This window comes from Triturus cristatus, chromosome 8 (genome assembly GCF_964204655.1).
Source record: "Triturus cristatus chromosome 8, aTriCri1.1, whole genome shotgun sequence".
Taxonomy (NCBI): Eukaryota; Metazoa; Chordata; class Amphibia; order Caudata; family Salamandridae; genus Triturus; species Triturus cristatus.
The window spans coordinates 736,785,524-736,797,867 of NC_140591.1; the positions used below are offsets into that span (position 1 = coordinate 736,785,524).

The following is a 12,344-nucleotide window of genomic DNA, read 5'->3' on the forward strand; positions in this document are numbered from 1 at the left end:
ATCTGGTCTTGCATGGCATGTACGAGCGTTCAGCTAGGGATGTCGGGCAGGTTGCATGAAAGAAATCTAAAGCCAGAGGCCCATGGAATAGCCAGTTCGGAGCAGTTTCATTACAGAAAAATCAACTGTAGGTATCTGTTTCTGTAGTGTAGTGGTTATCACGTTCGCCTCACACGCGAAAGGTCCCCGGTTCGAAACTGGGCAGAAACAGTTGTTATATTGTGTTGGCTACAATGTTGATAGGTGCCGTTTTGCCATGGAATTGTCCAAGCCCTGAAGATTATTTCATGCAATCTCGTTCCAAGAAAGGGAATTCTCTCAAAACACTAAAGTAATCGGCGTGTGGATGTATCTGTTGGTTCTCAGACCTTGCTTTCAAAAGAGCCCTGCAATCGGTTCACTGCTCACCTAGAACAAGCATTAACATGGAGAATTGTTGGCACCAACAGGAATCTTATTTTAGTGGAGTGTTTCTGGCTTTGAGTGCAGAGGCCCTCGGCTCAATTCCAAGATGATCCTTCTCAAGGTGATGATACAAATGCATTGTCACCTTTACGTTTAATGTCAGAATCATTTATTTCCAGTTGGTGGTGTAAGAATGTTTGCAACAGTATGGCGATTTTTCCTAGCCATGCATGAATGAAAGCATATCACTCGCCTTTAGGTGTTTTTCTAATACATTGATATTTGCATCTTCCTTCTTAGCCTGCATGTTTGACTATCTTACAGGCTGCATGTAATAAGTATCACATCAGGGCCCTTCTTCTACTCAATTCACAACTGTTCTATCACGACATAGATAAGAAAGCTGCATCTGCTTTTGTTGTGTAGTGGTAATCAGGTTTACCTGACGTGTGAAAGCCCCATGCTTTGAAAGTACACAGTAACAAAGAAACCGATGACTTTTATAAAAAGGTGTCATGTGTGTCTCTTACTTTGCACAAAAAGTGCCAGAGATGACTTCATTTGCAGTCACTTGAAAAGTAGGGATTCTCCAATAAATGGTAAATGGTTGAAACAAATCTGAAGAAATGCATGACATACCTGTGTGTGTGTGTGTACGCATGTATGTATATATAGGGAGAGAGAGAGCGTCAATATAAACAGACTTTATTTCAATCAAGCTGTCTTTTCTATCCTTCAGGAGCAGAATGTTCTGATCATCAGCGCTCCAGAATGTAGTGTTTTCTTGGCAAGCATCACATATTGTGATGTGTTAGCTAAAAGTTCCATATCCTAGAGACTGATATATTCCTCTGTACTTGTACCTTGGGGATTCATCAAAACCTGGCATCATAAGCAGCTTTCTACTGCCACAGACTGGACAGCGAAACAATTTAAAATATCCCAGAAAAAGAAAATAAGCATGCTTAATCAGAGCTTTCTGGACAGGAAGGACATTTGAGCAAGTGAGGAATAAGCACTGCTTTTGTTAATTTGCATAGGCAGAATAGAGATTTCTGGGAAAAGGCCGAAATTACAGTCACAGAAAATGGCTGCATCTATAGAGAACGCTAAGAAGTGTTGGCAGCTTTTCCTCTGACCCTGGCCACTTTTACAAGCAATCCTATGATAGTCAGCAGGACCCACCCTAAAAAGGAAGGGGCATCCACTTGGACCCTTTCCACCTTTTCTAAATCTCGCCTGATCGAGCCAATTGAGCACTGATTGAGCAGATAAGCACATGTCATTCTCATTTCAGAAAGGTATTGGTTAGCTTGCTGCTAGCAGCTCAGTTATGTTATGATGTTAGAGGCTATGCAAGGAATGCTTTAGTCCAGCGATATGCAGTTTTTATTGCGCCTTGCATTCAGCAGGAAGATCTTTAGCTTGAATCTGTGGCCTAGGTATTCACCTTGGTATTTCTTTTGGCACAAAGTGAAGGAGTATTTGAGAGAAAATGCACAATGTGTTTCTTATGCTGTTATGAACAACTTGTTACTCTTTCTCATTAAGCTTCAGCCACTGCAGAAATATATAAATAAGGGCTGACTTCCTGTAAGACGTGTCCAAAGCTGGGACGGAATAAAAGGAGACACTTGTAAATGATAGTGCTATCGTTTGAGAAAGGGTAAGTTGAGACTGACTTTCATGCGTATTCACAGACCAAGCATCATAAAGATACCAGCATGATCTTCATTGCGGGCTTAGAGCCGTTATTAGCTTTTGAGAGGTAAGAGGATTTTGAGGGCTCGTTGGTCTAGGGGTATGATTCTCGCTTTGGGTGCGAGAGGTCCCGGGTTCAAATCCCGGACGAGCCCTTTTCTTGGTACTCTTTTCAAGTTGTTTTGAAGTTTGCGTTTCAAAACCAACATCAATTTTTTCTTTGCAGTAGTGGATAATTCTTTGCTAGAGTCTCATGCTTCAGCCCTGCCCAGTCTGAGCTAATACCAAACATCTGGTCTTGCATGGCATGTACGAGCGTTCAGCTAGGGATGTCGGGCAGGTTGCATGAAAGAAATCTAAAGCCAGAGGCCCATGGAATAGCCAGTTCGGAGCAGTTTCATTACAGAAAAATCAACTGTAGGTATCTGTTTCTGTAGTGTAGTGGTTATCACGTTCGCCTCACACGCGAAAGGTCCCCGGTTCGAAACCGGGCAGAAACAGTTGTTATATTGTGTTGGCTACAATGTTGATAGGTGCCGTTTTGCCATGGAATTGTCCAAGCCCTGAAGATTATTTCATGCAATCTCGTTCCAAGAAAGGGAATTCTCTCAAAACACTAAAGTAATCAGCGTGTGGATGTATCTGTTGGTTCTCAGACCTTGCTTTCAAAAGAGCCCTGCAATCGGTTCACTGCTCACCTAGAACAAGCATTAACATGGAGAATTGTTGGCACCAACAGGAATCTTATTTTAGTGGAGTGTTTCTGGCTTTGAGTGCAGAGGCCCTCGGCTCAATTCCAAGATGATCCTTCTCAAGGTGATGATACAAATGCATTGTCACCTTTACGTTTAATGTCAGAATCATTTATTTCCAGTTGGTGGTGTAAGAATGTTTGCAACAGTATGGCGATTTTTCCTAGCCATGCATGAATGAAAGCATATCACTCGCCTTTAGGTGTTTTTCTAATACATTGATATTTGCATCTTCCTTCCTAGCCTGCATGTTTGACTATCTTACAGGCTGCATGTAATAAGTATCACATCAGGGCCCTTCTTCTACTCAATTCACAACTGTTCTATCACGACATAGATAAGAAAGCTGCATCTGCTTTTGTTGTGTAGTGGTAATCAGGTTTACCTGACGTGTGAAAGCCCCATGCTTTGAAAGTACACAGTAACAAAGAAACCGATGACTTTTATAAATAGGTGTCATGTGCGTCTCTTACTTTGCACAAAAAGTGCCAGAGATGACTTCATTTGCAGTCACTTGAAAAGTAGGGATTCTCCAATAAATGGTAAATGGTTGAAACAAATCTGAAGAAATGCATGACATACCTGTGTGTGTGTGTGTACGCATGTATGTATATATAGGGAGAGAGAGAGCGTCAATATAAACAGACTTTATTTCAATCAAGCTGTCTTTTCTATCCTTCAGGAGCAGAATGTTCTGATCATCAGCGCTCCAGAATGTAGTGTTTTCTTGGCAAGCATCACATATTGTGATGTGTTAGCTAAAAGTTCCATATCCTAGAGACTGATATATTCCTCTGTACTTGTACCTTGGGGATTCATCAAAACCTGGCATCATAAGCAGCTTTCTACTGCCACAGACTGGACAGCGAAACAATTTAAAATATCCCAGAAAAAGAAAATAAGCATGCTTAATCAGAGCTTTCTGGACAGGAAGGACCTTTGAGCAAGTGAGGAATAAGCACTGCTTTTGTTAATTTGCATAGGCAGAATAGAGACTTCTGGGAAAAGGCCGAAATTACAGTCACAGAAAATGGCTGCATCTATAGAGAACGCTAAGAAGTGTTGGCAGCTTTTCCTCTGACCCTGACCACTTTTACAAGCAATCCTATGATAGTCAGCAGGACCCACCCTAAAAAGGAAGGGGCATCCACTTGGACCCTTTCCACCTTTTCTAAATCTCGCCTGATTGAGCACTGATTGAGCAGATAAGCACATGTCATTCTCATTTCAGAAAGGTATTGGTTAGCTTGCTGCTAGCAGCTCAGTTATGTTATGATGTTAGAGGCTATGCAAGGAATGCTTTAGTCCAGCGATATGCAGTTTTTATTGCGCCTTGCATTCAGCAGGAAGATCTTTAGCTTGAATCTGTGGCCTAGGTATTCACCTTGGTATTTCTTTTGGCACAAAGTGAAGGAGTATTTGAGAGAAAATGCACAATGTGTTTCTTATGTTGTTATGAACAACTTGTTACTCTTTCTCATTAAGCTTCAGCCACTGAAGAAATATATAAATAAGGACTGACTTCCTGTAAGACGTGTCCAAAGCTGGGACGGAATAAAAGGAGACACTTGTAAATGATAGTGCTATCGTTTGAGAAAGGGTAAGTTGAGACTGACTTTCATGCGTATTCACAGACCAAGCATCATAAAGATTCCAGCATGATCTTCATTGCGGGCTTAGAGCCGGTATTAGCTTTTGAGAGGTAAGAGGATTTTGAGGGCTCGTTGGTCTAGGGGTATGATTCTCGCTTTGGGTGCGAGAGGTCCCGGGTTCAAATCCCGGACGAGCCCTTTTCTTGGTACTCTTTTCAAGTTGTTTTGAAGTTTGCGTTTCAAAACCAACATCAATTTTTTCTTTGCAGTAGTGGATAATTCTTTGCTAGAGTCTCATGCTTCAGCCCTGCCCAGTCTGAGCTAATACCAAACATCTGGTCTTGCATGGCATGTACGAGCGTTCAGCTAGGGATGTCGGGCAGGTTGCATGAAAGAAATCTAAAGCCAGAGGCCCATGGAATAGCCAGTTCGGAGCAGTTTCATTACAGAAAAATCAACTGTAGGTATCTGTTTCTGTAGTGTAGTGGTTATCACGTTTGCCTCACACGCGAAAGGTCCCCGGTTCGAAACCGGGCAGAAACAGTTGTTATATTGTGTTGGCTACAATGTTGATAGGTGCCGTTTTGCCATGGAATTGTCCAAGCCCTGAAGATTATTTCATGCAATCTCGTTCCAAGAAAGGGAATTCTCTCAAAACACTAAAGTAATCGGCGTGTGGATGTATCTGTTGGTTCTCAGACCTTGCTTTCAAAAGAGCCCTGCAATTGGTTCACTGCTCACCTAGAACAAGCATTAACATGGAGAATTGTTGGCACCAACAGGAATCTTATTTTAGTGGAGTGTTTCTGGCTTTGAGTGCAGAGGCCCTCGGCTCAATTCCAAGATGATCCTTCTCAAGGTGATGATACAAATGCATTGTCACCTTTACGTTTAATGTCAGAATCATTTATTTCCAGTTGGTGGTGTAAGAATGTTTGCAACAGTATGGCGATTTTTCCTAGCCATGCATGAATGAAAGCATATCACTCGCCTTTAGGTGTTTTTCTAATACATTGATATTTGCATCTTCCTTCCTAGCCTGCATGTTTGACTATCTTACAGGCTGCATGTAATAAGTATCACATCAGGGCCCTTCTTCTACTCAATTCACAACTGTTCTATCACGACATAGATAAGAAAGCTGCATCTGCTTTTGTTGTGTAGTGGTAATCAGGTTTACCTGACGTGTGAAAGCCCCATGCTTTGAAAGTACACAGTAACAAAGAAACCGATGACTTTTATAAAAAGGTGTCATGTGTGTCTCTTACTTTGCACAAAAAGTGCCAGAGATGACTTCATTTGCAGTCACTTGAAAAGTAGGGATTCTCCAATAAATGGTAAATGGTTGAAACAAATCTGAAGAAATGCATGACATACCTGTGTGTGTGTGTGTACGCATGTATGTATATATAGGGAGAGAGAGAGCATCAATATAAACAGACTTTATTTCAATCAAGCTGTCTTTTCTATCCTTCAGGAGCAGAATGTTCTGATCATCAGCGCTCCAGAATGTAGTGTTTTCTTGGCAAGCATCACATATTGTGATGTGTTAGCTAAAAGTTCCATATCCTAGAGACTGATATATTCCTCTGTACTTGTACCTTGGGGATTCATCAAAACCTGGCATCATAAGCAGCTTTCTACTGCCACAGACTGGACAGCGAAACAATTTAAAATATCCCAGAAAAAGAAAATAAGCATGCTTAATCAGAGCTTTCTGGACAGGAAGGACATTTGAGCAAGTGAGGAATAAGCACTGCTTTTGTTAATTTGCATAGGCAGAATAGAGACTTCTGGGAAAAGGCCGAAATTACAGTCACAGAAAATGGCTGCATCTATAGAGAACGCTAAGAAGTGTTGGCAGCTTTTCCTCTGACACTGGCCACTTTTACAAGCAATCCTATGATAGTGAGCAGGACCCACCCTAAAAAGGAAGGGGCATCCACTTGGACCCTTTCCACCTTTTCTAAATCTCGCCTGATCGAGCCAATTGAGCACTGATTGAGCAGATAAGCACATGTCATTCTCATTTCAGAAAGGTATTGGTTAGCTTGCTGCTAGCAGCTCAGTTATGTTATGATGTTAGAGGCTATGCAAGGAATGCTTTAGTCCAGCGATATGCAGTTTTTATTGCGCCTTGCATTCAGCAGGAAGATCTTTAGCTTGAATCTGTGGCCTAGGTATTCACCTTGGTATTTCTTTTGGCACAAAGTGAAGGAGTATTTGAGAGAAAATGCACAATGTGTTTCTTATGTTGTTATGAACAACTTGTTACTCTTTCTCATTAAGCTTCAGCCACTGCAGAAATATATAAATAAGGGCTGACTTCCTGTAAGACGTGTCCAAAGCTGGGACGGAATAAAAGGAGACACTTGTAAATGATAGTGCTATCGTTTGAGAAAGGGTAAGTTGAGACTGACTTTCATGCGTATTCACAGACCAAGCATCATAAAGATACCAGCATGATCTTCATTGCGGTCTTAGAGCCGTTATTAGCTTTTGAGAGGTAAGAGGATTTTGAGGGCTCGTTGGTCTAGGGGTATGATTCTCGCTTTGGGTGCGAGAGGTCCCGGGTTCAAATCCCGGACGAGCCCTTTTCTTGGTACTCTTTTCAAGTTGTTTTGAAGTTTGCGTTTCAAAACCAACATCAATTTTTTCTTTGCAGTAGTGGATAATTCTTTGCTAGAGTCTCATGCTTCAGCCCTGCCCAGTCTGAGCTAATACCAAACATCTGGTCTTGCATGGCATGTACGAGCGTTCAGCTAGGGATGTCGGGCAGGTTGCATGAAAGAAATCTAAAGCCAGAGGCCCATGGAATAGCCAGTTCGGAGCAGTTTCATTACAGAAAAATCAACTGTAGGTATCTGTTTCTGTAGTGTAGTGGTTATCACGTTCGCCTCACACGCGAAAGGTCCCCGGTTTGAAACCGGGCAGAAACAGTTGTTATATTGTGTTGGCTACAATGTTGATAGGTGCTGTTTTGCCATGGAATTGTCCAAGCCCTGAAGATTATTTCATGCAATCTCGTTCCAAGAAAGGGAATTCTCTCAAAACACTAAAGTAATCGGCGTGTGGATGTATCTGTTGGTTCTCAGACCTTGCTTTCAAAAGAGCCCTGCAATCGGTTCACTGCTCACCTAGAACAAGCATTAACATGGAGAATTGTTGGCACCAACAGGAATCTTATTTTAGTGGAGTGTTTCTGGCTTTGAGTGCAGAGGCCCTCGGCTCAATTCCAAGATGATCCTTCTCAAGGTGATGATACAAATGCATTGTCACCTTTACGTTTAATGTCAGAATCATTTATTTCCAGTTGGTGGTGTAAGAATGTTTGCAACAGTATGGCGATTTTTCCTAGCCATGCATGAATGAAAGCATATCACTCGCCTTTAGGTGTTTTTCTAATACATTGATATTTGCATCTTCCTTCCTAGCCTGCATGTTTGACTATCTTACAGGCTGCATGTAATAAGTATCACATCAGGGCCCTTCTTCTACTCAATTCACAACTGTTCTATCACGACATAGATAAGAAAGCTGCATCTGCTTTTGTTGTGTAGTGGTAATCAGGTTTACCTGACGTGTGAAAGCCCCATGCTTTGAAAGTACACAGTAACAAAGAAACCGATGACTTTTATAAAAAGGTGTCATGTGTGTCTCTTACTTTGCACAAAAAGTGCCAGAGATGACTTCATTTGCAGTCACTTGAAAAGTAGGGATTCTCCAATAAATGGTAAATGGTTGAAACAAATCTGAAGAAATGCATGACATACCTGTGTGTGTGTGTGTACGCATGTATGTATATATAGGGAGAGAGAGAGCGTCAATATAAACAGACTTTATTTCAATCAAGCTGTCTTTTCTATCCTTCAGGAGCAGAATGTTCTGATCATCAGCGCTCCAGAATGTAGTGTTTTCTTGGCAAGCATCACATATTGTGATGTGTTAGCTAAAAGTTCCATATCCTAGAGACTGATATATTCCTCTGTACTTGTACCTTGGGGATTCATCAAAACCTGGCATCATAAGCAGCTTTCTACTGCCACAGACTGGACAGCGAAACAATTTAAAATATCCCAGAAAAAGAAAATAAGCATGCTTAATCAGAGCTTTCTGGACAGGAAGGACATTTGAGCAAGTGAGGAATAAGCACTGCTTTTGTTAATTTGCATAGGCAGAATAGAGACTTCTGGGAAAAGGCCGAAATTACAGTCACAGAAAATGGCTGCATCTATAGAGAACGCTAAGAAGTGTTGGCAGCTTTTCCTCTGACCCTGGCCACTTTTACAAGCAATCCTATGATAGTCAGCAGGACCCACCCTAAAAAGGAAGGGGCATCCACTTGGACCCTTTCCACCTTTTCTAAATCTCGCCTGATCGAGCCTGATTGAGCACTGATTGAGCAGATAAGCACATGTCATTCTCATTTCAGAAAGGTATTGGTTAGCTTGCTGCTAGCAGCTCAGTTATGTTATGATGTTAGAGGCTATGCAAGGAATGCTTTAGTCCAGCGATATGCAGTTTTTATTGCGCCTTGCATTCAGCAGGAAGATCTTTAGCTTGAATCTGTGGCCTAGGTATTCACCTTGGTATTTCTTTTGGCACAAAGTGAAGGAGTATTTGAGAGAAAATGCACAATGTGTTTCTTATGCTGTTATGAACAACTTGTTACTCTTTCTCATTAAGCTTCAGCCACTGCAGAAATATATAAATAAGGGCTGACTTCCTGTAAGACGTGTCCAAAGCTGGGACGGAATAAAAGGAGACACTTGTAAATGATAGTGCTATCGTTTGAGAAAGGGTAAGTTGAGACTGACTTTCATGCGTATTCACAGACCAAGCATCATAAAGATACCAGCATGATCTTCATTGCGGGCTTAGAGCCGTTATTAGCTTTTGAGAGGTAAGAGGATTTTGAGGGCTCGTTGGTCTAGGGGTATGATTCTTACTTTGGGTGCGAGAGGTCCCGGGTTCAAATCCCGGACGAGCCCTTTTCTTGGTACTCTTTTCAAGTTGTTTTGAAGTTTGCGTTTCAAAACCAACATCAATTTTTTCTTTGCAGTAGTGGATAATTCTTTGCTAGAGTCTCATGCTTCAGCCCTGCCCAGTCTGAGCTAATACCAAACATCTGGTCTTGCATGGCATGTACGAGCGTTCAGCTAGGGATGTCGGGCAGGTTGCATGAAAGAAATCTAAAGCCAGAGGCCCATGGAATAGCCAGTTCGGAGCAGTTTCATTACAGAAAAATCAACTGTAGGTATCTGTTTCTGTAGTGTAGTGGTTATCACGTTCGCCTCACACGCGAAAGGTCCCCGGTTCGAAACCGGGCAGAAACAGTTGTTATATTGTGTTGGCTACAATGTTGATAGGTGCCGTTTTGCCATGGAATTGTCCAAGCCCTGAAGATTATTTCATGCAATCTCGTTCCAAGAAAGGGAATTCTCTCAAAACACTAAAGTAATCAGCGTGTGGATGTATCTGTTGGTTCTCAGACCTTGCTTTCAAAAGAGCCCTGCAATCGGTTCACTGCTCACCTAGAACAAGCATTAACATGGAGAATTGTTGGCACCAACAGGAATCTTATTTTAGTGGAGTGTTTCTGGCTTTGAGTGCAGAGGCCCTCGGCTCAATTCCAAGATGATCCTTCTCAAGGTGATGATACAAATGCATTGTCACCTTTACGTTTAATGTCAGAATCATTTATTTCCAGTTGGTGGTGTAAGAATGTTTGCAACAGTATGGCGATTTTTCCTAGCCATGCATGAATGAAAGCATATCACTCGCCTTTAGGTGTTTTTCTAATACATTGATATTTGCATCTTCCTTCCTAGCCTGCATGTTTGACTATCTTACAGGCTGCATGTAATAAGTATCACATCAGGGCCCTTCTTCTACTCAATTCACAACTGTTCTATCACGACATAGATAAGAAAGCTGCATCTGCTTTTGTTGTGTAGTGGTAATCAGGTTTACCTGACGTGTGAAAGCCCCACGCTTTGAAAGTACACAGTAACAAAGAAACCGATGACTTTTATAAAAAGGTGTCATGTGTGTCTCTTACTTTGCACAAAAAGTGCCAGAGATGACTTCATTTGCAGTCACTTGAAAAGTAGGGATTCTCCAATAAATGGTAAATGGTTGAAACAAATCTGAAGAAATGCATGACATACCTGTGTGTGTGTGTGTACGCATGTATGTATATATAGGGAGAGAGAGAGCGTCAATATAAACAGACTTTATTTCAATCAAGCTGTCTTTTCTATCCTTCAGGAGCAGAATGTTCTGATCATCAGCGCTCCAGAATGTAGTGTTTTCTTGGCAAGCATCACATATTGTGATGTGTTAGCTAAAAGTTCCATATCCTAGAGACTGATATATTCCTCTGTACTTGTACCTTGGGGATTCATCAAAACCTGGCATCATAAGCAGCTTTCTACTGCCACAGACTGGACAGCGAAACAATTTAAAATATCCCAGAAAAAGAAAATAAGCATGCTTAATCAGAGCTTTCTGGACAGGAAGGACCTTTGAGCAAGTGAGGAATAAGCACTGCTTTTGTTAATTTGCATAGGCAGAATAGAGACTTCTGGGAAAAGGCCGAAATTACAGTCACAGAAAATGGCTGCATCTATAGAGAACGCTAAGAAGTGTTGGCAGCTTTTCCTCTGACCCTGACCACTTTTACAAGCAATCCTATGATAGTCAGCAGGACCCACCCTAAAAAGGAAGGGGCATCCACTTGGACCCTTTCCACCTTTTCTAAATCTCGCCTGATTGAGCACTGATTGAGCAGATAAGCACATGTCATTCTCATTTCAGAAAGGTATTGGTTAGCTTGCTGCTAGCAGCTCAGTTATGTTATGATGTTAGAGGCTATGCAAGGAATGCTTTAGTCCAGCGATATGCAGTTTTTATTGCGCCTTGCCTTCACCAGGAAGATCTTTAGCTTGAATCTGTGGCCTAGGTATTCACCTTGGTATTTCTTTTGGCACAAAGTGAAGGAGTATTTGAGAGAAAATGCACAATGTGTTTCTTATGTTATTATGAACAACTTGTTACTCTTTCTCATTAAGCTTCAGCCACTGCAGAAATATATAAATAAGGGCTGACTTCCTGTAAGACGTGTCCAAAGCTGGGACGGAATAAAAGGAGACACTTGTAAATGATAGTGCTATCGTTTGAGAAAGGGTAAGTTGAGACTGACTTTCATGCGTATTCACAGACCAAGCATCATAAAGATACCAGCATGATCTTCATTGCGGGCTTAGAGCCGGTATTAGCTTTTGAGCGGTAAGAGGATTTTGAGGGCTCGTTGGTCTAGGGGTATGATTCTCGCTTTGGGTGCGAGAGGTCCCGGGTTCAAATCCCGGACGAGCCCTTTTCTTGGTACTCTTTTCAAGTTGTTTTGAAGTTTGCGTTTCAAAACCAACATCAATTTTTTCTTTGCAGTAGTGGATAATTCTTTGCTAGAGTCTCATGCTTCAGCCCTGCCCAATCTGAGCTAATACCAAACATCTGGTCTTGCATGGCATGTACGAGCGTTCAGCTAGGGATGTCGGGCAGGTTGCATGAAAGAAATCTAAAGCCAGAGGCCCATGGAATAGCCAGTTCGGAGCAGTTTCATTACAGAAAAATCAACTGTAGGTATCTGTTTCTGTAGTGTAGTGGTTATCACGTTCGCCTCACACGCGAAAGGTCCCCGGTTCGAAACCGGGCAGAAACAGTTGTTATATTGTGTTGGCTACAATGTTGATAGGTGCCGTTTTGCCATGGAATTGTCCAAGCCCTGAAGATTATTTCATGCAATCTCGTTCCAAGAAAGGGAATTCTCTCAAAACACTAAAGTAATCGGCGTGTGGATGTATCTGTTGGTTCTCAGACCTTGCTTTCAAAA

The 12,344-nt window shown here is 41.8% G+C and overlaps 8 non-coding genes across 8 annotated transcripts; all 8 read left to right on the forward strand.

Moving 5' to 3' along the window:
* The first annotated feature begins 2,189 nt into the window (after window positions 1–2,189).
* TRNAP-UGG (transfer RNA proline (anticodon UGG)) lies at window positions 2,190–2,261 on the forward strand. Its single transcript has one exon. It is a non-coding gene; the product is annotated as a tRNA-Pro (tRNA).
* Window positions 2,262–2,533: 272 nt separating this feature from the next.
* Window positions 2,534–2,606, forward strand: TRNAV-CAC (transfer RNA valine (anticodon CAC)). The gene has a single exon. It is a non-coding gene; the product is annotated as a tRNA-Val (tRNA).
* Window positions 2,607–4,576: 1,970 nt separating this feature from the next.
* Window positions 4,577–4,648, forward strand: TRNAP-UGG (transfer RNA proline (anticodon UGG)). Its single transcript has one exon. It is a non-coding gene; the product is annotated as a tRNA-Pro (tRNA).
* Window positions 4,649–4,920: 272 nt separating this feature from the next.
* On the forward strand, window positions 4,921–4,993 carry TRNAV-CAC (transfer RNA valine (anticodon CAC)). The gene has a single exon. It is a non-coding gene; the product is annotated as a tRNA-Val (tRNA).
* A 1,979-nt stretch (window positions 4,994–6,972) lies between these two features.
* TRNAP-UGG (transfer RNA proline (anticodon UGG)) lies at window positions 6,973–7,044 on the forward strand. The gene has a single exon. It is a non-coding gene; the product is annotated as a tRNA-Pro (tRNA).
* A 2,669-nt stretch (window positions 7,045–9,713) lies between these two features.
* TRNAV-CAC (transfer RNA valine (anticodon CAC)) lies at window positions 9,714–9,786 on the forward strand. Its single transcript has one exon. It is a non-coding gene; the product is annotated as a tRNA-Val (tRNA).
* Window positions 9,787–11,756: 1,970 nt separating this feature from the next.
* TRNAP-UGG (transfer RNA proline (anticodon UGG)) lies at window positions 11,757–11,828 on the forward strand. Its single transcript has one exon. It is a non-coding gene; the product is annotated as a tRNA-Pro (tRNA).
* Window positions 11,829–12,100: 272 nt separating this feature from the next.
* On the forward strand, window positions 12,101–12,173 carry TRNAV-CAC (transfer RNA valine (anticodon CAC)). The gene has a single exon. It is a non-coding gene; the product is annotated as a tRNA-Val (tRNA).
* The last annotated feature ends 171 nt before the right edge of the window (window positions 12,174–12,344 follow it).